General features: G+C 38.0%; 1 long non-coding RNA gene across 3 annotated transcripts in view; it reads left to right on the top strand.

Annotated features, from left to right (window-relative positions):
• Positions 1-24056, top strand: part of LOC116513951 — a 49359-nt gene extending 25303 nt beyond the window's left edge. The window contains exons 3-4 of one of the 3 annotated variants that reach the window (XR_004256064.1): positions 8606-8750; positions 22743-24056. This is a non-coding gene — a long non-coding RNA (uncharacterized LOC116513951). Of the gene's footprint in view, positions 1-8605; positions 9503-11971; positions 13278-22742 lie in introns of those variants that run through there. The other 2 variants (XR_004256065.1, XR_004256063.1) reach the window with 2 other exon arrangements.
• Positions 24057-24594: the final 538 nt, after the last annotated feature.

The following is a 24594-nucleotide window of genomic DNA, read 5'->3' as shown; positions in this document are numbered from 1 at the left end:
AAAATAAGACCCTGACTAATTTTCAAGGAAACATGGTAGTATCTTTCCAGGGACTACAATGTGAGCAATCTTATATTTTCAAGATATGTTAGGATGTTCAATCTGCAGCAGTCATTGATAGAATTAATAATAGAATTAATAATTAATTACACCAATAAGTGCTGGGACAATTCATTATCAGATAAAAGCACTTATCTAGAAAGAAGGAATAAAAGATTCAAGTCCTTGCAGGTTCTGATTGCAAGTCCACCAGATCTTGATTGATTGCAAAATGTACTTGGGAGAACTATCTATTAGTGCACATAAAGTTTCAAAGTATTATTACAGAATTAGTTGTCTCTGTGCTCTAAAGAGCTATGGAGAAGATTTTTACAAAATCCAAGATCATATCACAAGCAAAACATCTGAGAAACCACAAGGAGAACATGGTCCCAATAACAGTTTCCCACTGATAGGGAGTGGGATACCATCTCAAATACTGACAATAATGTGTGTATGTATGTGTGTGCGTGTATGTTTTCATAGATTTTCACGGGTGTAGGTATGTTGGTCTTGTTGTATTCGGTCTTTTCTCGTGTAAGATTGAGATTGTCTTGGCAACGTTTCAGTGAGGTCTCACTCACCATCTTCAGGCTGGGTTTTGGGCTTAAAGTGTGATAGGAGCTACCGTCCTTCTATAAATTTGGTGGGGGTGTGTAGAGTGTAGCTTGTTTTCAGTAAGTGGAATGATTGGTTGTGTGGTTGTATCATGATTGGTAGATTGGTGCTGATTGGTGCTGGCTGTGTGTCTATTGTTGTTTTGTGTTGTAATGGCCTGGGTGGTGGGTGGGGCCGTTTGTTGACTAGGGCTGGTTTCAAGATGTCTGGTAGGCGGGAGGTATCATCTCCCGCCTACCAGACATCTGGAAACCAGCCCTAGTCAACAAACATCCAATACAGCCATATTCAGGCTGGTGTTTTCGGCTTCGTGTTTATGTGAGTAAAGCGTGGTGAGAGCTGCTGTCTTTCTATAAAGTGCTGTGCTGGCTTTGTTTCAGTAAGTGGATTGATAGGCTGTGTAGTTGTATCATGATTGGTAGATTGGTACTGATTGGTGCTGGCTGCGTGTCTGCTGTTATTTTGTGTTGTAACGGCCTGGGTGGTGGGTGGGACTCGTTTGTTGACTCCTTGGTTTTCTTGGTTTCAAAAATCCAGCTAGAAACCAAGAAGTCTACGAAATACCATGCAAAATCTGCCCTGCAACATGCATAGGACAAACGAACAGGAGAATAAATGCACGCATCGCAGAACACAAGAATGCAGTAAGAAAAAAGAAAAACTTCCTCCGTTTTCCAGCACCTTAAAGCTACAGGACTTGAAATTAGTTTTGAACGAACCAGGTTAATCTCCAAAACTGAACACTTCAACAAGAGAATAATTATGGAAGCTATCGAATAGAGAAGCACCCCCATAACATGAATAAACGCGACAATACCTCCCGCCTACCAGACATCTGGAAACCAGCCCTAGTCAACAAATGAGCTCCACCCAGCACCTAGGCCATTACAACACAAAACAACAATGGACACACAGCCAGCACCAATCAGCACCAATCTACCAATCATGATATAGCCACATATATGGTACGTACACACACACACACACACACACACACACACACACACACATCCATTGTATAAAATCTGAACCTGGACTAGATGATCAATAGAGCTCTTTCTAGTTTTTTTTTATAAAGAATTATTCTGTATGAATTCAATAGACTTAGCTCTTCAAGATAGGCAATGTGCTTCTTCCACAGTTCCACGTAACTCCTATGAATGCAAACTTGTGCTTTTGATAAGCGAACTCCCAAATAAGCAGTCAGAAAATTCATTGTGAGCCAGGCTGATCATTTCTGCAAAACTTGGGTGGAAGTTATGTAAAGGAAGACTGTTTTATGAGATATCCTGTTCTTGCTCTTTCCAGTACATCCAGAAGTATCACAAGAATACTTGCTCCCATCATCACAAGTGCTCTGGCATCAGTTGAATTATTTATCTCTGCTGCTCTTGAATGGAGCTCCAATTCTGCCAGCAACTGAAAAGCAATTGACTAATATGGGAAAAGATCACCAAATTCTTTTTTTTAAACTTTGTCACTTAGTTTTTTAAAAAAAAAAATATTGTTGCTACTTAACTAACAGAACATTAACAAAACTACTGTGGTTTAAAGCTAAAAGTAACTTCTGTTTCAAAAAAAACCATTTCACTGGTGTTGCTCGTTAACAAAAAGGGCTAATTCAATCTATCACTGAGGCTGTAATACTATATACTGTACAAACAAATGGAAATATGGTCCATTTCATACAATGGGTTTCTGAGTAAATGCATTAGATGCTGTTAAGTTCTTTTAAGCCTCAGCAGTTTTAATGGGTGACTTAAGCATGCATTTAAAAAGTTTCTCCCACTAAATGCAATTCAGTTTAGAAGTGGCTTAACTTTGGTGGGAACATGTATTTATTTAAAGCATTTTTAGGTTCCCTTTAAAGGCAAACCCTCCCCGAGTAAAATACAACACATGTCTGTATTGAAACTGAGCATATGTTAACTTTACTTTCACAGTTATATTTATGCATCATGGTTGTTCAGAGAGAGAACAATTAGTGTTCAGTGACATTGAATTCGTTTTCTTTCAGACACTAGTCGTGAACAACCAGTTTTTCAATTTTTTCTCCTTAATTTGCCATCCATTCATTAAAAAAATATGAAAAGACAAGAATGTATTTTATATTAATTGAGAGAAAAGAGGAAAGAAAGAAAGAAATAGAAAGAGAATAAATAAATAAAGAGAAAGAAAGAAAGAAAAGAAAAGAAAAAAAAAGAAAGACAGGACAGACAGATTATAATACAATAATATTGTTTTGTGGATCAAGGTCCTCTAATGTCACCCAACTATCACTTAGGCAATATAAAACTTGTCATCATTACTGCTCTTTTGGCACAGCAATGATGTAATAACTCTATAAAAAGTTATAAACCACTAATAAGGATAGAATTTATTTGATTTGATTTGATTTATTTGGCTTGTATGCCGCCCTATTCCGGAAGACTCAGGGTGGCTAACAATAAGAAGGGAGGGGGTACAAAAATAAAAACAACAATTTAAAAATTCAACAACAGTCGTAACATCGGAACGGGCTGGATAATTCAACAGCCCCAGGCCTGCCGGAACAGCCAGGTCTTAGTTGCTTTGCGGAAGGCCGGAAGGGTAGTAAGGGTCCGGATCTCAACAGGGAGATCGTTCCAGAGAAGCCTTAGTATAGCTCTTTGTATCGTGTTTCCCTGAAAAATAAGACAGGATCTTATTTTCTTTTGACCCTCCTCCCCCCAAAATAAGTACTTGGCCTTATTTTCGGGGAGGTCTTATTATTTTGAGGTGCAGGAGGCAGGGAGCATGGTCACCTAATGGCAGCTGCTGTGTTGTAGTATTTTGGGGGAGGGCTTATTTTATCACATGCGCTCAAAAGCCCGATTAGGCTTATTATCTGGTGAGGGCTTATTTTCAGGCAAAACAGGGTGTTGGGAAAGGAACTCTGAAATCCTGGACAAATACATTGCATTTCAGAGTAAATGCTAACCTAAATGGACCAGTGTTATGACTCATTTCCTCCTAAAGACAACCCTAGTTCTATTTTTAACGTAATAATGCTCCCTTCAACTGAACATTGTACTAATGTACATAACCACAGGTAGCAACAAAAAGTAAAAACAAATGAGGAATAGCACAAACCATTTTATTTCATCAAATAAAGGGAACAATAGATATAGTGATATTCTTGTATTGATGGATGTGTAGTTTCCCCCACTCCTAAAAGTTCAGAGCTCTCCTCTTGAAAGACTAGCACCAATGATTTTACCTAATTTGGTTAATGAAACATCTGCAAGAAAATAACCAAGCTCAAAGATCACCAAGGATCCCTCCATTCTCATCTTGGGAATTAGAATTATACCAAGCTGAGTCTGTTTTGCCCCAGCCAGGTCCTCACAGCCTCAGAATGAAATCAAAGCTTCTACTGCATATCATCCTCCACCTGAAATAAATATGTAAAGCATATTGAAAGAATCTGATCCCAAACCTATGGATGACTTTCCTTAGAGACTCCATGTTAATCTTACCAGGGAGAGGGCGGGACTCGGAAACACCACACACTGCTTTGTACAAGAGCTCAATCTCTCATCCCCCAAAATATTAATTAGAACCACATACTCAAGAAGGCAGTTTGGATCCTCAGCTTTCAGAACAAGTTCTAAAGGACATCATATGTTTAATGGGATCAATGCCACTGCCAAGCCTAAGAAGGATAACATGAGGGATATCTATCCCCATTTACCACTGGTTGTTCATAATGGCCAGTGCAAGTCCTACACCAAGATCTGAGTTCAAAAATTTTCTGTAACTGATACCAACCACTAAATTCTTAGAAACATTAGGCTGAATACTGCTAATTGTTTAAGACAATCACATAGGGAATGGTTGAGAAGGGGGTATCCTAGCACCTTGTTCATGGCTGATATTGTCATTCCTTACTCTATTTCCGGTATTTGAGCAGTTGCCACAAAGAAGAGGGGGGTCAAATTATTCTCCAAAGCACCAGAGGGTAGGACAGAAACAATGGTTGGAAACAAATCAAAGAGGAAAGCAACCTGGAATTAAGGAGAAACCTTCGTAACAGTGAGCACAATAACCAGTGGGACAGCTTGCTTTCAGAAATTGTGGGCACTCCATCACTGGAGGTTTTTAAGAAGAGTCTAGACCAGAGGTGGTATTCTGCTGGTTCTCTCTCGTTTGGGGAACCAGTAGCGGCGGCTGCGGGAAGCTCCACCCACCCGCCCCAACGTAATGCATGAGCACTGTGCATGTGCACAGACGAAATGTACGAGTGAAGCTAGCATGCGTGCGAACGTGCTCATATTTGTGAACTGGTAGAGAAGGTAAGTGAAACCCACCTCTGTTCTAGACAGTCACTTATCTGAAATGGTATAGGTTCTCCTGCTTGAGCAGGGGGCTGGTCTAGAGGATCTCCAAGGTCCCTTCCAGCTCTATTCTATTCTAATATTCACCGCTTCTTGTTGTGGTGTTGTTACGTCCTCCCTAGCCACACGTATAACCAAGGAGAGGCAAAGACTATTCAAAAGATTTGTGCTTAAATTTAAATGTTGAAATTAGGTTGGGGATGGGAGCTCCATTAACAACTAATTCCATGCCAATTAAGACAATTGGTTTATCTAGTTCATTATCGTTCATATCGGGTTTGCACAAGAATTGTCCTTTCAGGAATTATTGAAAATCAAATCCTATCATCCCCTAACTTGACTTAATTTAGCAGCAGCTGCTCTCTAGGGTTTCGGAGAGAGATTTTTCATGAGTTTTGCCCAAAGATGCCAGGAATTGAACAAAGATCTTCTACATGGCGAACATGTGCTCTAGCACTGAGTTATGCCCTTCCCCAGAGTCATCTGCAGCAACTATTTTTTCCATTCTTTCATACCAACATTTCAAAATGCTGCTGTCACTGTTCATCACAAGATCCGAGTTAACACTTTAAGGAGCTAGTTATTAGCTGGGGGAAAATAAATATTCTATATACCTCTATTCTTGTTCCCTGTTTGTAAAAGCAGGAAAACGCTATCACCAGAACAAATGCTTCTTTCACTAGCTTTCTGGAAACATAAAGTTCATTTAAAGCCTAGGAGATTAAATTGTGTTCGTCTGGGAGACGGCATGTAGACAAAATCTGCTTCAAGAGTCAGAAGGCCCCTGAGTCAGAGGAAAGTTCAATTAATTTGTCAGCGAACTGAAAACAGATGATTTCAATCAGCACAAAAAAATGACTTCATGGCAAGAGCATACTGGTAAAGACAGAATTTGATTTCCAATATACAAACAAGTGGCCTCCTAGAATTAAATGCTGCTTGAGCACTATTCCAAAATCTTTCAAGGAATGGAGCTTTTTGATGTCTTGAGTAAATGAAGTCAGAATGTAAAGTTCAGAGTTTTGCTTAGCTACAATGGAAACCTTGATGAAAAGTGATAACAGACAGCCCCCACCTCCCTCCCTCCCTCCATTTCCTCTTCTTTAAACAAAACAGTGCCATGCTGGCTTTCTTGAATGGACAGGTATCCCAGGGTCCTCATTGGCTAAATGTTTCCTGAGGCTCGCCAATCAGAGGCTTTGAACTCACATACAAGATCTGTGTGAGGCCTCTGTCTGTGCGGTGAATGATTTCCCCCACCCACCCACCCCAGCCTCCCGTCTAATACCTTCCCAAGCCTCTCTCTGCCTTCCTCCCCCCTTTCTTAAATAGGAAATGATGTGATTTTTTTAACAGACCATATGAGAGTTTGGAATAATTGTATCATTCTTGAACTAGTGCTGTGGTTTGTTCCAAGAGCCCACAGGCTATTCTCCTTGGTTCTGTGTTGACTTTAAGGATCTTATGACAGAAAGAGAGGCTTGAATAGCTATAAATTCATTTCTTTACATGTTCCTCTGGCTTGAATTTCATTCAGTAAAACAACTGTAACCATCAAATATCTCGGCAGTGCAGCTAAGAGACAAGAAAGGAAGGAAGGAAGGAAGGTTTTTCTAGGCGCTCTTTGACAGAAGCTATAGAAATGCTCTCAGCATACCAAATGAAATCTGCTTTAGAGATGTGGGTGCTTCTTTTTTTTTTTTTAAAGCAGAACAAAAACTTAGTAATCAAATTGCTTGCACAGCCAAAACAATTTTAATCATCTTTATTAATGTTATGACTTTTTAGAGAGGCAGGTCAGTAAAATATACTTCAGGAATTGAGGGAAACTAATAGGCAATGATGAAGAAAAAAATTGTGTAATGTCAGTTCAAAAACTCTTTATAAACCACACAGAGGATGAAACGGAGAGGGAGGGGGGGTGGAAATGTCTTTTCATAGTTAGAGTTAAATAAGGACCAAATACAGGCTTACTGCTAAAGCTACCTGTTTGATCTTAACAAAAGAATAGTAGCTTTTGTCTGCTTTTGGGGTGGAGGGAGAGTTGGGCTTTAAAATATTCTTGCATTCTTCCATGCTTTCTCGCCACTGAAACACGAAGCCCGTGATTGGAAATGCAGTCTGGAAATATAGTCATTCAGAAATTTCAACCACTGTTCTTCACTAATATGTAAAACTCAAAAAAAAAAGGAAATATGCGTAGCTAGGAGGTTGAGCTGTGAGGTCTTTGGTGGTCTTTGAGTTGGCTGTTTTCTTGCAGGCATTTCATAAATCAAACATGGTAAATAAAAAAATATTGTTTCTGATAGTATAGAGATATATTATTGATCCCTTACCAAGGTCCCACATCTCAGCAGGGGATCACTGCTTGGTCTTTTTTGTCGTCTTCCTTTTGTTCCTTTGGCCTGAGCATTTATTTATTTATTATATTTGTCAAACAAGCACAAGGGAACAAGTATGAGTAGAGACATAGACACGGACACATGAAAAATGGCATAAATAAATGAATATAAGTAAGCAAACAGCCACAAACACATTAAATGAGGACATATAAATGGGGACAGTAGGACAGGGACAGTAGGCATGCTGGGCACTTATCCACGCCCCCTTAGGACCTCTTAAGAAACGTGTAAAGTCCACAGTAGACAGTTTAAGGTAAACGGTATGGGGGTTATAGAGGAAGTAACAAGAGGATCAGGATCATTTGGATCCTTCCATCATATCTTCTCCCTTTTATATTTCAGGTGAGCTGACATTGTGCATTTATAAGTTCATTGTAGATCCTTGGAAAAACGAATGCAGTGGGTGGTGACGGAGGTACAAGATAGCACAGATAACAGCCAATCATCACGTGTCGGTACTGCTTTATGAAGCAAATTGCCAGGAATTATTTTCATTTCTTTTGACTGTAAGAAAGAGGGGCTCTGTGACAGCAATCTCTGATGCTTAATCTTTATTTACACATGCCCTTCCTTTGCCCTTACTAAATCAAACTTGATATTGAATATTCAATGGGTGATTTGTTCACAAAAAATGCATTATTGCTGGAACCTTCACGATCTTTATTTTATTGGGAATTTAGTTGGAAAATGCATCAAAATTTTGATAATCTATTAGAATTAATCCTCCAGAAGGATCTCATTACACTGAATTTCAATGACACTGTTGTTCATTTAAGTAAGTATAAAAGGATGCTCAGTGGAGCGTGTCAGGCCTGCAGCCATCTTTTCTTTTGGATCTTTGGAAAGTGACACACTTTCTATTATTCTACTATGCATTTCTATTGTGGGAAAATGGGAGGGAGTTAGATTATATGTAGCCATAACAAAATTCTTTCTAGGAAGCCAAGGTCATCTTTTGTCTTTGCACCTTTGCATCTGGCTGGAACTGGATGATTGGAACTGCCAGCATGGCAGTGGAAGATTGGACCATGTGAGGGACTTGTTTGTGTGGGGTAAGATCTTGAACTTTCAACTGGGTGGGGAAAACCGGGAAGCTTTCAGATTCAGGTTTCCCCAGATGTGCCAACACGGCTCTCTTAATAAATTGGAACTTTGAGGAAGCCTTTGACTCAGATTCTGATTTACTTTCAGATGCTATTTGGAACCTGACACAACAACCTTCTCTAACTCTACTTTTCCTACCAAGAAAAGATCCTGAAAACTCAGTGAAGGCGTCAATTCAATATACAGTCACTCTGCAAAAGGCAGATTCCATTTGTGGGATCATGACAAAAAGGTATTGAAAATAAATTGCCAGTGTTGCAATGCCATTATACAAATAGGTCCAGATGTGGGAGTGTCTATACAGTTTTGTTCCTCACATAGGAAAAAGGATTTAACAGAGCTGGAAAAAAAATGCAGAGAAGGATAACTTAAATAAATTATCAGGGATCTTGGACACTGTTGCTAATAAGAAATGGCTAATAACATTTGGACTCCTGCTAAGAAGAAGGGTGAATTGATTTTGGTGTATAAAATCATGCATGGCATAGAAACATAGGCTTTTCTCCATCTTTCAAAATGTCCAACAAAGGGTCATCTAATGAAGTTAACTGGAATAAAATTTAGAACAGACAAAAGAAAGCATTGCATTGCACAGCGTATATAAACATATGGAATTATTTACCCACAAGATGGTGTGATGATTGCTCAGTTGGATGGTTTTAAATAGATTGCATATATTCAAAAGGTCTATCCAGGGATATAACTCATTAGGCCTATATGAAGGACAGCAACAGTAGTTCATCATCTCTTGCTTGCTGGCAAATTAGAGTTATTTAGGTGGCCAGTACCAGAAATAAAATGCTGATTAAAACAACCCTTGGACTAATCAGTAGGGCAATGTTTTAATGCATAAAAAAGAACCACCTTTAATAAATTCAGAAGCAGTTGTTTGTTTCAAGTGAGGTAGGAAGGCACTACAAGCCCACAGAACCTCTGGATTAGAAGTAGAGTAGGGTAGGGTAGAGTAGAATAGAGTAAAGTAGAGTAGAGTAGAAAAAAGAAACAGAACAGAACACAATAGGTTGGGAGGAACCTTGGAAGTCTTCTAATCCAATCCATTGTTCAAGGAGACCTTATACCATTTCAGACAAATGGCTGTAAATCTCTTCTTAAAACCTCCACTGATGGAGCACACAAGAACTTTGGAAGGAAAGCTGTTCCACTGATTATCCTGCTCTCACTGTCAGAAAATATTTCCTTATTTCTAGGTTGGATCTCTTCTTCATAAGTTTTCATTCATCATTTCTTTTCCTGCTTTCAGGTGCTTTGGAGAATGGATTGATTCTCTCTTCCTTGTGGCAGTCCCTTAAGCATTGGATGACTGCTATCATATCAATTGTAGTCCTTTTTAAAAAAAAAATTAAACTAGACATACCCAGTTCCTGCAACCATTTTTCATGTTTAGCCTCCAGTCCCTGATCATTCTTATTGCTCTTCTCTGCACACTTTCAAGAGTCTCAACATCTTTTTTACATTATGGCAACCAAAACTGGAAGAACTATTCTAAGCGTGGTCTTATCAAGGCATTATAAGTGGCACTAACACTTTATGTGATCTTGATTCTACCCCTCTGTTAATGCAGCTTAGGACTTTATACAGTATCTAACACTGATATAAAGTTTACAGACATTGGGGAATAACACTAAGAAGTCTTCAACCAGAAACTTACTAGATGTTATAATTAAACCTCTAAATAGTGGACTTTTCCTCTACTGCATGTGTTCTTTTATGCTTGTCAGTCCCTTTCCCCCTCCAGTTTATACATTCATATCCATAATGCTATTCATGTTTGGGGTAAGAACAGAAGTGATATTCTACTGGTTCAGACCGGTTCGCCTGAACCAGTAGCGGAAATCACGTGAACCACTGCCCACCGCCCTGACTTTACGGCATACCATTTAGGCCCTTTTTCGCCAAAAGTGCATGCACGGAAGGCTGTGCACATCGACGGAGGTAGCACGTGTGAGCGAAGTGAGCATGCTCATATTTGTGAACCGGTAGGGAAGATAAGTGACTACCACCCCTGGGTAAGAAACATTATGCCGGATATAGAAAAGCATAAGAAATAGTAAGCTTAATATAGTAAAGACAAAAGAGAACAAGAAAATACAGTATAATTAAATATAAATTACCATAACACACTTTACAATCTTTTGAACTTTGAACCACCTTATATATTGAAATTTGTCCTCTAAATTTCTACTTCATTCTTGAGGATTTCATAAACTTCTAGTCATGGCTTTCCTTTCCTTTCCTTTCTCAAGTCTTCTGTCATATATTTGTTTATGATTTGATCTTCATTTACTTTGTTAATACCAGCCATCTGAAATACTTCTTTTGCACTGGTCATACACTTTTGCATTTAGTCCACGTTCATTCACATTCATTCATTCTTGACACTATTCCTGTTTTATCAAACACAGTTCTAAAGTAATCAATTTTCACTACTTTCCGCTACTGTAATATGCCTCCTGAGATATGCACAGCTCACTTTCATATACTGTAAAATACTGGGAAAAAGTATGCTTCATATGCTGCCATTATTTTCTTTTGATAAACTTTTGTTCTTCACAATAGTTTACATATCACCTACTGCTTTTCTAATAGTATAATGTAGTCTCCGTTTTTCCATCTACTGCAAACCTTCTGCTAAGGTACACATATTCTACTATGTGGTTTAGTTTTTTCCCCTCCTGTTTGTATCCTGCAATCATTATTTCCCCTCGCAATAATAAACTCCGGCAACTTATATTTATTTTCCAGATTTATACTCTTCTTTATCATACCTTGTATACACACACACACACACACACACCCACACACACACACACACACCACAACCATCTGGTTTTCAACCAACAACTTGGCATCATCTATTGTACATACAAAAATATCAACATATTCACATCACCAACCACATAACTAATATTGCCACAAGTATTCCTTGTATATTTATGCATAAATACGTTAAAACAAAAAGGTATTAATTGTTCAATGTTACACCATTCACTAAACATTTCAACATTTCTGGTTGATTACATTCAGCAAGGAACTTCAATTCCATATTCACAGAAACATTCTTATCTAAATTTCTCTAGATCCAACGCTCCACTCCCCCCAAAAAACAGACAGTCCAGTTGCCCTCTTGAAAAAAAGCACCTTTGGGATATCTTGTTCTGTGCATTTGAAATAGTTGGGAAAGGATGTGTCTTTCAACCGGGGGGGGGGGAGGGGGACTTTGCAAAATCCCTAATATTCTGAAAAATTACACAAACTATACTTGCCCAAAGCTGCAATTGTGCTTTGTCTTCCTCCCATCCTTTATGTTTTCTATAATTTCAGAGCAAGCTGCAATGCCTGCACATGTCCCATTTTATACAAGTTGAATAGTATAACATGTAGAACATTATACTCCATATAACGACATGAATATGTTGATGCTTTATTCTACAGATCCTAGGCCTGCTTTTCTTAATCTCATGGAAAAGATTCACTCCTGGTAGGAATTCCAGGATACGTGCATCTTATCTTTCAATTCCAGCTGAGGTGGTCTCCATGGTTGGTTGAAATTACCAGTTAAGCTTTCGTGCCCTACCTGGGGAGGGGGTGGCTTTGTGTAACAGGGACCAGAAGACCGTTAAATCCATCACTTTGGGAGCTCAGAATTCCAAAGAATAGAGCATCCAAGAAGCCTTTTCGGGAACTCTAAAAGCCAAATAAGCCAACTGCCCGTGATTTAGCTATTAAACTGTCCATCGGGTATGGTGTACATTACACAGATGAAGCTCTTTCTGTTGCTTGCCCTTTGCAATCAAGTTCCACTTTGTCCACTTACAGGACAAGATTCAAGGCTCAGCTATTCCAATAAAATGCTAGGACACTTCCGTGGGAAGCACTGGATTTATTTTGGAATTAGATGGTTTGATTTTCTAAAATAAGAAATATGTTTATGGCATAAATAGAGGCATGGATAAGCTCTTTTTTCCCCATATTCCTAGCAATGCATATCTATTTCAGTGCACAGCAATATGATAACACAGTAATTAAAAATAAGGAAGAATGTTAACATTGCTTTTATTCCAAAGATAGGGTGCACATTCTTCTTTTCAAAAACTCAAATATGACACGTTGCTTTGTTCTCCTTATTTACAATGATTTTTTTTTAAAAAATGTTCTGAGTCATTTTAATAAACTTTGTTATGGTTGTCCATAAAGATGGTTGGTAAGTGAGTCATTGAAGGAGTAAGAGGAAGAGTCATTTAAGCTGGAAAATGCTTCACAATTCCATTTCCCTTACTTTTGTAGAACAACCGTGCTAGGTAGGCTAAAGAGGATGAAAGAAGACTTAGCAAAAGTTTCTTTCATGACCGAGAATGGGCATGAAAGTAATTTGTGTTTTCTTTATGCTCATTAAAGCAGTAGTCTCCAACCTTTCTGGCTTGGCGGCCTGGCTGGGGGAATGAGGGGGGGTGGATGGTTCCATGCAAATGGTAGATACGCACACAAGCACACACAGCTCCATTTGCCCAAGTGGAGGGCACATGTGCCCATCACTCGCACAAATGTAGCTTTGCATGTGATCGTTCACATGCCTGTCACTTACATGGGCCCAGTCCTGGAGTTGGGGAGTCCTGCATTAAAGAATGTAATATTTTAAATGGGATTTCAAAACTCAAAAACAGGGAGCCTGAGCGCAGGCTTCTTCAATGATCAATTTAAACAATAAAGACACATTCATTCCAAAATAGACTAAAAGGAAGTCCATGTTATCAGTGAACATAAAGGAAAACAAAAATAAATGTATTTCTCCAGATTAGGCATAAGGACAGCAGAACCCTGGCCCTTAGTGAGATGTCAGAATTGTTCCTGTGATTCCTTCTCCCATTATTTAGAGGGTGTCAAGAAATCCAGGTAGAAAATCCAGGTGAGACATCATTTCTTAAGTGAGTTTTACCCCATTTTCCTTTTTTTTCTTGTCACAGTTGCTGAGTGAATTCTTGCAGTTGTTAAGTCATTCACATGGATGTTAACTGAATCTGGCTTCCCCATTGGCTTTGCTTGTCCAGAAGGTCACAAAAGGGGATCACATGATCCGCGGATGCTACAACCGTCATAAACATGAACCAGTTGCCAAGCATCCAATTTTGACCACGTGACCATGGGTGTGCTGCAACGGTCATAAATATGAAAAATGGTCATAAGTCATGTTTTTCAGTGCCTTTTTGAATGGTCCAGTAAAATGCACTGTTGTATAAGTCAAGGATTTCCTGTATCTTTCTAGGCTGTTCAAGGATGAGCTAATTTTCAACTTAACTATGGATCTGCACCTTCAAATCCACAGCAGAGAAAAAGCTGCATCAGCTTTGCAGATCACAATATCATGTATAATGACAGTTTTGTATTAAATGCTAGTTTTATACAGGCAGAGAGGAAACAACTGTTGCAAAGAATGTATTCCATATGCTCTTTTATGTTGGGTATTTTCCATTATGCAGTTAGATTGACAATACCAAGTTATGCCTCTGTGTATTTAAAAAGAGGAAATTAGGAAGCAAAATTAAGGAAGCGGATTTGGCTTGGCTTGGCTCATTTATATGCATGCTGTTAAGCACAATATTTTTTTCCCCTTTCCTATTCCTAAGCCTTATATTCCACACTGCATTTAACATTTGGTATCAACACTCATCCCGCGCCCTCTGTCTGTCTCTCTTTGACTCCCATTTGTATTACTTCCCAGATACTTGAGAAGGAAATTGATGACTTTTTTTTTACCAACAACAACCAAACTGCCATTCCATTTGCTGCTCAGAATTTGGTTTACAATCTGGTTTTATACGTCCTCCAGAAGAAACGGGAAAGTATGCATTAATACTATTCTCCTTATTGTAAAAGCTTTTATTTGCACTGGAAATACTTGGAAATTGGGTGGGTTCTAAGAGTTATCTGTAATTTTTTTTAAAAAAAGTCTTTTCTTGTTTAAGCTGGATTTAGAACTTTATTTTTTTATAGATTTTGTTCATAAACAATTTTTTTGAAAACAGTGTATTGTCAGGGTATACCATTAACAAATAAAATGACCCCAAAAAAGAGTGGTATTAAACATTAACATACAAACTAGTAACGATGATGATGATGATGATGATGATGATGATAATAATAATAATAATAATAATAATAATAATAGATAATAACTCCGCCGTTGCCGGTCCCAAGCCTGGATGAGAAAGGAGGAAGGTTGGGATCAGGTTGGCATCTGGTCCCGTAAAAAACCCCCGCCAACCCATACAATATGGTGAAACACACGAATAAGAATTCCATACCGCACTCGGTCGTCGCGCGGGTTAACAAGGCCGCGGCGGATGTTGGGGTCCCTGGACATCCGTCGACAGTGGGCTACAAGTGGACCAGCCAACAAAACGACAAAAATATAGTGCAGATGAAACCGTGCCATAATGGCCTGTTACTACAACTCAGAGCCAGAAAAAGAGGCTATTTAAAGCGAATGTATGAATTATGGAAACAACAATATCCAGATTCAAATGTTAGTGAACAACGACTAGCAGATCAAAGGCGATTTATATACGGAATAAAGTGTTTAGTGAAGTTGAACATGAGGAAATTCAGGCAAATTGCAAAACCCAAAAAACAATATCACAAGCGGAAATAACTGATATTCAAGACACAACTAAAGACACTATAGTAGAACTCCCAGAAGAAGCTCTCAGGGAGGAAATAACATCACCACACCTAGAACCAGTTATCACTGAACCAACTGATGAACTAACTCAAAAAACAAAAAGAATTGAGGATAAGATCATGGAGCATTTTCTGCTTAATGAGGAAGGCAACGTTTACCATCACTAAAAACTGTGCCTAAGAAAATTTGGCCCCTATCATGAAAATGGTTAATGCAGTGTTTTCAACCAATTGAACCGGGATCCATCTTGGAAACAAACAGTTAATGTACAGCGCAGCTGTAATAGTCACTAATGAACTAGGCATTAAAATTAAAGTACCTAGTCACACAACAGAAAAAGCATCAAGCCAAAGTGGAAATCCGTCTAGAACAAAAAATTCAAAAAATTACGGGCAGATGCTAGTAACTTAAAGAACATGCATGAGCAACGGCTTAAAAACAACAAAATCATAGATCGGCTAATCAGAAGATATAGATTGGATACAAGAAACATCAATGAAGCTGTAGAGATTGTAAAACAGCAGATAACAGCAACAGCTAGAAAAATTGAAAGATATGAGGCACGAATCATCCAATATAACAAAATCAGCAATTTCGATCAGACCAACGGCGTTTTTATCAAAGTCTTAATGTGAATGGTGACACCAAAAGTGAAAAAACCAGAAAAGCAGGCCACAGTTGAATTCTGGAAAGAATTGTGGGAAAATGCAAAGGACTACAACAAGGAAGCAAAGTGGATACCTGACTTTGAGAAAAGCATTGGCAACAACAAATGCAAGTATTAGAAATAACAACTGAGATGATCAAAAATCGAGTTAAAAAGGTAAAGAATTGGGACATCACCTGGAAAGGACCAATTACATGGTTTCTGGCTCAAATATCTGACCAGTTTACATGCAATATTGGCCAGGCAACTGAATGAAATTTTACAAAGGGCCAAATTGATGAATGGTTGACAACTGGAAAAACATACTTGATTCAGAAAGATCCAACTAAAGGAACAACACCTGAAAACTATAGACCAATAACATGCTTACCAACAACCTTCAAATTACTCACAGGCATTATTGCAGATAACATGATGGATTATTTGGAAACAAACAACATCTTGCCAGTAGAGCAAAAGGCAACAAAGAAGGAGCAGGGGCACAAAGATCAGCTTCTAATTGATAAAATGATATTAGAAAATTGTAAGAACAGAAAAACGAACTTGAATATGGTCTGGATTGATTACAAAAAGGCATTTGACTCACTGCCACATAGTTGGATCATAAAATGCTTAGAAAACAACTGGCATTAGCAAAAATATTACATCCTTTACTGAAAAGGCAATGAAACAATGGAGAACTGAGTTGGCAGTAGGGAATGAGAGCTACGGAATGTAATATCAAGCGAGGGAATTTTCCAGGTGATTCACTTTCACCTCTCTCTTCATCATCGCAATGATCCCACTATCAGTAATCTTAAAAAAATGAAATTAGGCTACCAAACAGCCAAAAAAAGCTGAAAAAATTTCGCATTTACTATATATGGATGATTTGAAACTCTATGGAAAGTCAGAAATAGAAATCCAATCATTGACAAATACAGGTCCGAGTATTCAGCACCGATATTTCAATGCAGTTTGGCATGGAAAAATGCGCCACTGTATCCATAAAAAGGGGCAAAATCACTGCATCTGAGGGAATTGAAATGCCCAATGGCCAACTAATTAAATGCAAAGAAAATGAAGCCTACAAATACTTAGGCATTCTGCAGTTGGATAACATCAAGCATGGAGAAGTAAAAACTATTGTCAGGCGAGAGGTACACCAACAGAGTTAGGAAATTTTGAAATCTAATTGAATGGTGGAAATACAATCAAGGCCATAAATACCTGGGCAATTACCAGTTATAAGATACACAGCAGGCATAGTTAACTGGACACAAGCTGATTTGGACCTTTTGGACCGAAAAACCAGGAAAACTAATGACAATGCACTACAGTTTACACCCACGTGGTGATACTGATAGACTGTACCTGCCCCGAAAATCAGGTGGCAGAGGATTATTACAAGTGAAGCAAACAGTTGAAGAAGAAAAACATGCACTGGCTGATTATTTAAAAGACACTCAAGAACATCTATTAATCGAAGTAAAGAACAAAAATCTACTGAAGGCCCAACAGACAAAACAAGAATACAGAAAAGATGTGATAAAATCAAGAATGGAGAGTTGGCAGAACAAAGCACTGCATGGTCAATTTCTGGAAAAAATAAAAGATAAGTGGACAGTGAACAAACTTGGTTATGGTTAAAAACAGGTACATTAAAGAAAGAAACAGAGTCACTAATCCTGGCTGCGCAAGAACAAGCTATCCGCACAAATGCCATTAAGGCCAAAATCGAAAAATCCTCTGATGAGCCAAATGCAGACTTTGCAAAGAAGCTGATGAAACTGTTGATCACATACTCAGCTGCAAAAAAAAATCGCGCAGACTGATTATAAATTGCGGCACAATTCAGTAGCACAAATGATCCATTGGAATTTGTGCAAAAATTATTATATTAAAACAGCAACAAACTGGTGGGAACATCAGCTGAAAAAGTCACCGAAAATCAGATGGTCAAGATCTTGTGGGATTTCCGTATACAAACCGACAAAATACTGGCGCATAATACACCAGACATCACACTGGTTGAGGAAAAATAAGGTCACAATCATAGACATCGCAATACCAGGTGATAGCAGGGTCGCCGAGAAGGAACATGAAAAATCGCAAGATACCAGGACTTAAAAATCGAAATTCAACGGACTATGGCACAAACCAGCAGTGGTAATTCCAGTGGTAATTGGCACACTGGGTGCTATTCCAAAAGCACTGGAATTACATTTAAACAGTTAAAAATTGACAAAATCACCATCAGTCAAATGCAAAAGCCGCACTGCTTGGATCTGCACGCTATTACGAAATACGTTACGACGTCCTAGGCCCCTGGGTGGGGCCCGACTAGTAACCAATGCCAAATCCGGCGAAACAACTGGCCGCTGTGATACAATTGTACAACAACAACAGTAATAATAATAATAATAATAATAATAATAATAATAATAATAATAATAATAATAATATTGTAATTGGAGCCCTTGGAGCAATAGCAAAGGGCTACCTCGCTATTTGGAAATTTTAAATTTATCAGACTTGAACATTCTGATTCTACAAAAAACCACCCTACTTGAAACAGCTTATATCCTTCGACGTTACCTTAACAGTTCCTAGATCCTTGGTTAGGACTCGAGCTGTTGAGCTACCAACCAGCCCCAAGGCTGTGAATCTCACCAAAGATTAACCACATAATAATAATAAAAGCTTTTAGCTAAGTTTCTTCTTACATTAGGATATTTACATTTTAATTGATTATTGTAGTTTAATTATAACATTCCTATTTTCGATGTTAGCATTAATAAAGTAATATAATTACTTCCTCTAATTCCTACCTCTTGCCTCTATCCATTCATAGAATTTATTCCAGATATATAATATTCTGCATCTTCTTCATCTTTAATTTTGAAGATTAATCTAACCATTTTGGCACAGTCTAAATTTTTTTGAATTACAGTCTCCTCTGGATTTAGAAGAGGGACATGGTGGCTCAGTGGCTAAGATGCTGAGCTTGTTGATCAGAAAGGTTGGCAGTTTGGTTGTTCAAATCCCTAGTGCTGCATAACGGACTGAGTTCCCGTTACTTGTCCCAGCTTCTGCCAACCTAGCAGTTCAAAAGCATGTAAAAATGCAAGTAGAAAAATAGGAACCATCTTGGTGGGAAGGTAACAGCATTCTGTGCACCTTCGGCATTTAGTCATGCCAGCCACATTACCATGGAGACAACTTAGGACAGTGCTGGCTCTTCGGTTTTTGAAACGGAAATGAGCACACCCCCCCCCCTAGAGTTGGGAATGACTAGCACACATGTTCAAGGGGAACCTTTACCTTTACCTGGATTTAGAACTTTAAATGGAAGGACAACATTTTATTGTTTTGACATCTGATTTCAGTCATAGTTTTCTAGACGGAGATGACTAGGTTCAAAGGAAAAAGCATGTTCCTTGTTTGTCTCTGCCATTCTCTTTTCCTTCTTCCTTCCTACCAATCCTTTACTTCCATGTCCAGCAGGCAAAGAAGCTGCAAGGAATATAAAAGTTCTGAAATTGGCTGCATGAAACATATAAATTTACTCACGGTGGCATTAAGTAATTACTGTGTTTTCTTGACCCCATTTTTAGATTAAAAATAGTCAAGGCAAAATTGATTAGAAAAAAACCTTCTTGATGCCAGCTGAGAACATCTTGTTCAGCTTAACAATACAATATCTTACATTTCTATTTTTATTGGAATTGTTTTTTATTGGAATTGTTTTTCCGGCAGTGAAGAGAAATTTTGCCACTGTAGAGGAGAAAGCATTCTACTAACGTAGTGTTTGAAGTTAATCTCAGTGTGGGGGGTGGAAGGAGAAACATGAATGTAGTCACATTTAAAAATCCAACAGTGGGTTCTTTGATAATGAGTTGTATTGGGAAGTTTTTATACCTTCAAATATCTGTAATCATAATAAAGAAAAGAAGGGAAACACTCAATTGATTAGAGATGATGGGGTGGTGGTAGTGAGAAATTGAGTTTGATTAGCCACAATGTTGAGGAATAAATAGAAGGACCTGAAATCAAAGCTTGAACAAGTGAAAGAAGAAATAGTTTGCAGAAATATGTCTAGAGAATAATTATTAGAGCATTAAAAACAAATGGGTTTCTCTCTCCCTCTTTTACAGACGGAGGATAGTCTTCACTTTAAATGTAGTTCTTTATTTATAAGATGCCAACCATAGTGTTACACTTAGATCAGGGGTGTCAAACTCAAGGCCTGGGGCTGGATCTGGCCCTCAGGGTGCTTGTATCTGACCCACCGGGCCACCCTGGAAACAACCCATTTTCGCTGGCAGATCTCTCGGGCCACCACAGGAACCCCTGACATGAGTGACGTATAGCTGGCCACCCCCACCCTGCCTCCCGAGGTCAAACACAATGCTGATGTGGCCCTCGATGAAATTGAGTTTGACACCTCTGACTTAGATTGTGCCAATGAAATATCTGGTTTAGGATTTAACTCAATCATGTTTGCAGAGAAAAAAGAATTCATAAGTTTACAGTCTAATTAAACTGCAGTTTGAGACAAAATGGGTAAAAATTCTAAGCTACAATAAATTCCTGAATTTATATTAACTCCCATTAATATTGTGACTGAACATGGGGATAAGGGGTTAAGATTAACACTTATAGGGCCAAATATATTTTCTAAGCATGCTGGAGGAGGGGGGAGGAGGAGGAGGAGGAAAAGAAGACATAGATGCTTCCTACCCAAATGACCACACTGAATTGTCCCTCTTTTCGGCCAAACTCTGTCCCCTTTGATATAATATTCTTGGAATTGAAAATAACAATTAAACAGATTTTCAATGGAAACCATTATGGAGCTCCAATCTAGGTGTTCATATTTTTCCTTAAGTTGCTTTTTTAATTATGCCATTTCTAAACCTTTGCTTATTGTAATGTATAGTTTGTATCTGGATCAAAATGTTCTTCAGGGTTAGGCTAACTCACCCACAGATTCACTGATGTCTAGGCTGACCTTCAGTCCTCCTTTAGCAAGGAATGTCTTCTTATTGTAGTTGAAATACTGATATGGGAATGTTCTCTGTTTGAAAAAGTATCCAAATCAAGTCTACCTTAGAGATTTAGGACCATAAGAATGGAAAAAAGAAGTCTCACTGTTACCCTCTAATACAGCATAGCAAGTTGAGCAGACATACCAATCATTTTCATCCTCAGTTTGATGAGATACTTTGTATTTATTCTTGCTAAACTAATTATTTTTAAATGTTCAGCTCAACATTAATTTATAACTATATTGTATAGACAATTAGCATATTCACATATCACATAAATTATGGGGTTCCTGTACTTTCTGAGGTTAAGGTTTTGGATTTTTTGCAGGCATTTCATTATCCAGCTAGATAATGTCATCAGATAAAACATCTTCAGAGAACACCAAGAATTCAACCATTCAAATAGTCAACACTCCAAAAGATAGGCTCAAGATACACAAGGAATCTGACAGACTTGAACACTGGGCTCTATGTAACAAAATGAAATTCAATGGTGACAAAAGTAATGTTCTACATTTAGGCAAGATAAACCAAATTTACAGATACAAAATAGTTGATGCCGGGCTCACTAGTAGTAACTGAGAATGGGATCTTGGAGTCCTAGTCGACAAATATGAGCCAGCAGTGTGCTGCAGTTGCCAAAAAAGTCAACATAATCCTGGACTGCATTAACAGAAGGATAGACTGACATGAAGCATTAGTATCCCTTTATAATGCCTTGGGAAGACCATGCTTGGAATACTGCATCATTTTGGTTGCCACAATATAAAAAGACGTTGAGATGCTAGAAAGAGTGCAGAGAAGAGCAACAAAGATGATTAGGAACTGGAGGCTAAAACATATAAAGGAAGGTTGCAATAATTGGGTATGTCTCATTTAATGAAAAGAAGGACTGGGGTGACATGATAGCAATTTTCCAATATCTAAGGGGCTGCTACAAAGAAGAGGGGATCAAGCTATTCTCCTAAGCACCCAGGGGCAGGACAAAAAACAATGAATGGAAACAAATGAAGGAGAGTACCACCTAGAACTAAGGAGGAATTTCCTGACAGTTAAACAATTGATCAGTGGAAAGACTTGCCTCCAGAGGTTGTGAATGCTCCAATCCTGGAAGTTTTAAAGAAGAGATTGAACAATCATTTGTTTGAAATGGCATAGGGTTTCCTGCCTGAGCAGAGGGTTAGATAGTAGACCTCAAAGGTCACTTTCAACTCTTATTATTCTGTTATTCTCTTCTACTGGTATTTTTTTTTAAAGTTTGTAATTCTGCAAATGTCAGATAAAAAAAGTTTAAAAACTACTTTGTAAGTAAGATGTCTAAATAAAAGTAGAGAAGTAATAGAATTTATAAAATTAAGAACATGTGGGAAGTTTATAGCATTGATTACTAATTGATGGTCTGCAAATGAAACATTTCACTTAGAAAATATGAGTGGTTCTTGTTACGACCTAAATAAAAGCTTGTATCACAACCAGAAATGAAACATATATTACACTCATGACAGGGAAATAAATTTCCATAGTTCTCAGTAGGGGTCTGTAATATGGATCAAATGCACAAAATTTCAGTTTGGCGATATCAATCTGTGTTGCTTGTTATCATGTATTTTTGTAAAATACACTAAATTTCATGATTTCCCAAGGAAAGGTACCTTTGATTTTCATATCATGGAGAAAGCAAGTAATGAGAGTGATTGGTTCTTTCATTTCCCTTTAAACAGTTTCCATGATATTATCACTTTATATTTGACCCATCTAAAATAAGTCTTTTGGAGATACTTAGAGATTTGTTTGTGATTCCCATTTAATTATTTTTCCATCTTATTTTAGATTTTTAAAAGGCTAGGTTTTCCACTTCCTGTATGACTAGAAACTGGAGTTTTCTGCAATGGATGGTGGTTGTAAGCACTAGATCCCCAAACCATGCCTTAAGAGAAGGAATACAAAGAATATAAGATAAGGGAACCTACAAGGGAGGACTATCATTGAGTTGAAGAGATTTATCTTCTTTAATCTGCTAAGGCCAAGTAAGGAAGAAGGCTACTATTGTGCCAGATTATCCACAATAGAATAACTACATCCAAGTTAACATGATTTACTGTTTGACCTCTAAATGCTGTTCAGTATTTATCTGAAGCTGTTAAGGAATGTCATCAGGATATCTGGAATGAAGTGCCATCAATATGCTGATGCTCTCACTGTTCAGCTTGATTGTTTATGCCAGTGATGGATGGATGGACAGAAGAGAGACTCAGATCTACTGAAAGATCTGAACATAGTTAAATCTGTACCCATGGAAGGCGCTAATGCGCTCATTCTCACTCCTCCTGTATATGAGTAGACTGTTGGATTTCACAATGGTTTTGCGGGACTCATCTCTCATCCTAATCTCCTTCAGAGGATTATTAGACGATAACAGAAGAGGAAGAAGAGGACAATAGTACATTGAGTCTCTCAGAAGAAAGATGGAATGTATATGTGACAAATAAAACATGTGCATTTAAAGTTCTCAATAATGCTTCATTAGAAGCACTTTCTGTGCAAGATGTGATCAACCCCCTGTCTCATTACAAAGAGTAAATCATGTATTGCTGGAAGAAAAAAGGCACTAGAAATCATTCAATCTTTCATTTGCAGCTCTCATTTAACTGGTCAAGAATGGAAATACGTGAAAAGCGCTTCCCTCCAGCCTTTTCTTTGTTTACCTTTCATGCTTCCCTTTGCCACTTCTGGGTGTTTTGTTTTTAAACTTCAAGAGCTTTCAAACTCTTTTAAATTCAGACGCAAAGCTCCATTCCTCTTCAACCCAGCTCCTTGCACTATTTCAGCAGTTAATTAACTATGAATGCTTTCCTTTGGAGACTGGGTGAAGGGAAGGATAAAAGATGAAGAAGGCTGAGGAGAGACATAACAAGGGTGGGGAGGGGGCAGAGTGGGTGGCTTATCAAATTCCACAAATACCAGACACAGAGAGGTGTTGATTTGTTGCTGGGAAAGCCCTGTTTGTTTGCAGAGCTTAATCACCTGGTGTCTATTTGTTGTTTGAGGAATATGGGGACAATGAGAAAATTTGCTGGCAGCTGTACTGAAATACAATACAGTCAAAGTTGTTATTGTTACGTCAATAAAACATGTAAATTGGAATATTGGTAGCAATTGGTGATTCTGAGTTAATGAAACCCTACATAACCTAAACAAATGGGTTTGTAATCAGTATTATTGATTTTTATGAACACTACATCAGGGTTGATAAAATGTTGATGTGGTTCTTTATACCAATGAATAATTTAGAAGTGCAGATTTGAGGACTATTCCTGCCCTTTTTATCCCTTTTCTTGGGAAACTGGTTCATACCACACTTTGAAAGTGTTGGTCTAGTTTGCAAAGGACAAAAAATGTCATTTTTAGTGATTTACCATTCAGCCCAACAATTTATTTCTCTGTAAGTACTTTAGAATTATTTTCAGTCTAACATGCATTTCCTGCTTTTGCTCCTATGATTATTTACTTATTACAGGTTTTGCTCTTATGGTTCTTTATTCATAGTTACAAAGAAGAGATTAGTAGCACAAGTAGAAAGCTTTTGATCCAAAGATCCAAAGTGGTTATTATATCTTTTAGAATTATCTTCCACACTTCTAGCTGCAACAAAAGAAACAAAAGGGAAATAGCAAGTATTTCA

This window comes from Thamnophis elegans, chromosome 1 (genome assembly GCF_009769535.1).
Source record: "Thamnophis elegans isolate rThaEle1 chromosome 1, rThaEle1.pri, whole genome shotgun sequence".
Taxonomy (NCBI): domain Eukaryota; kingdom Metazoa; phylum Chordata; class Lepidosauria; order Squamata; family Colubridae; genus Thamnophis; species Thamnophis elegans.
Note: the sequence above shows the minus strand (reverse complement) of the source record. Positions and strands in the feature narration are given on the sequence as shown.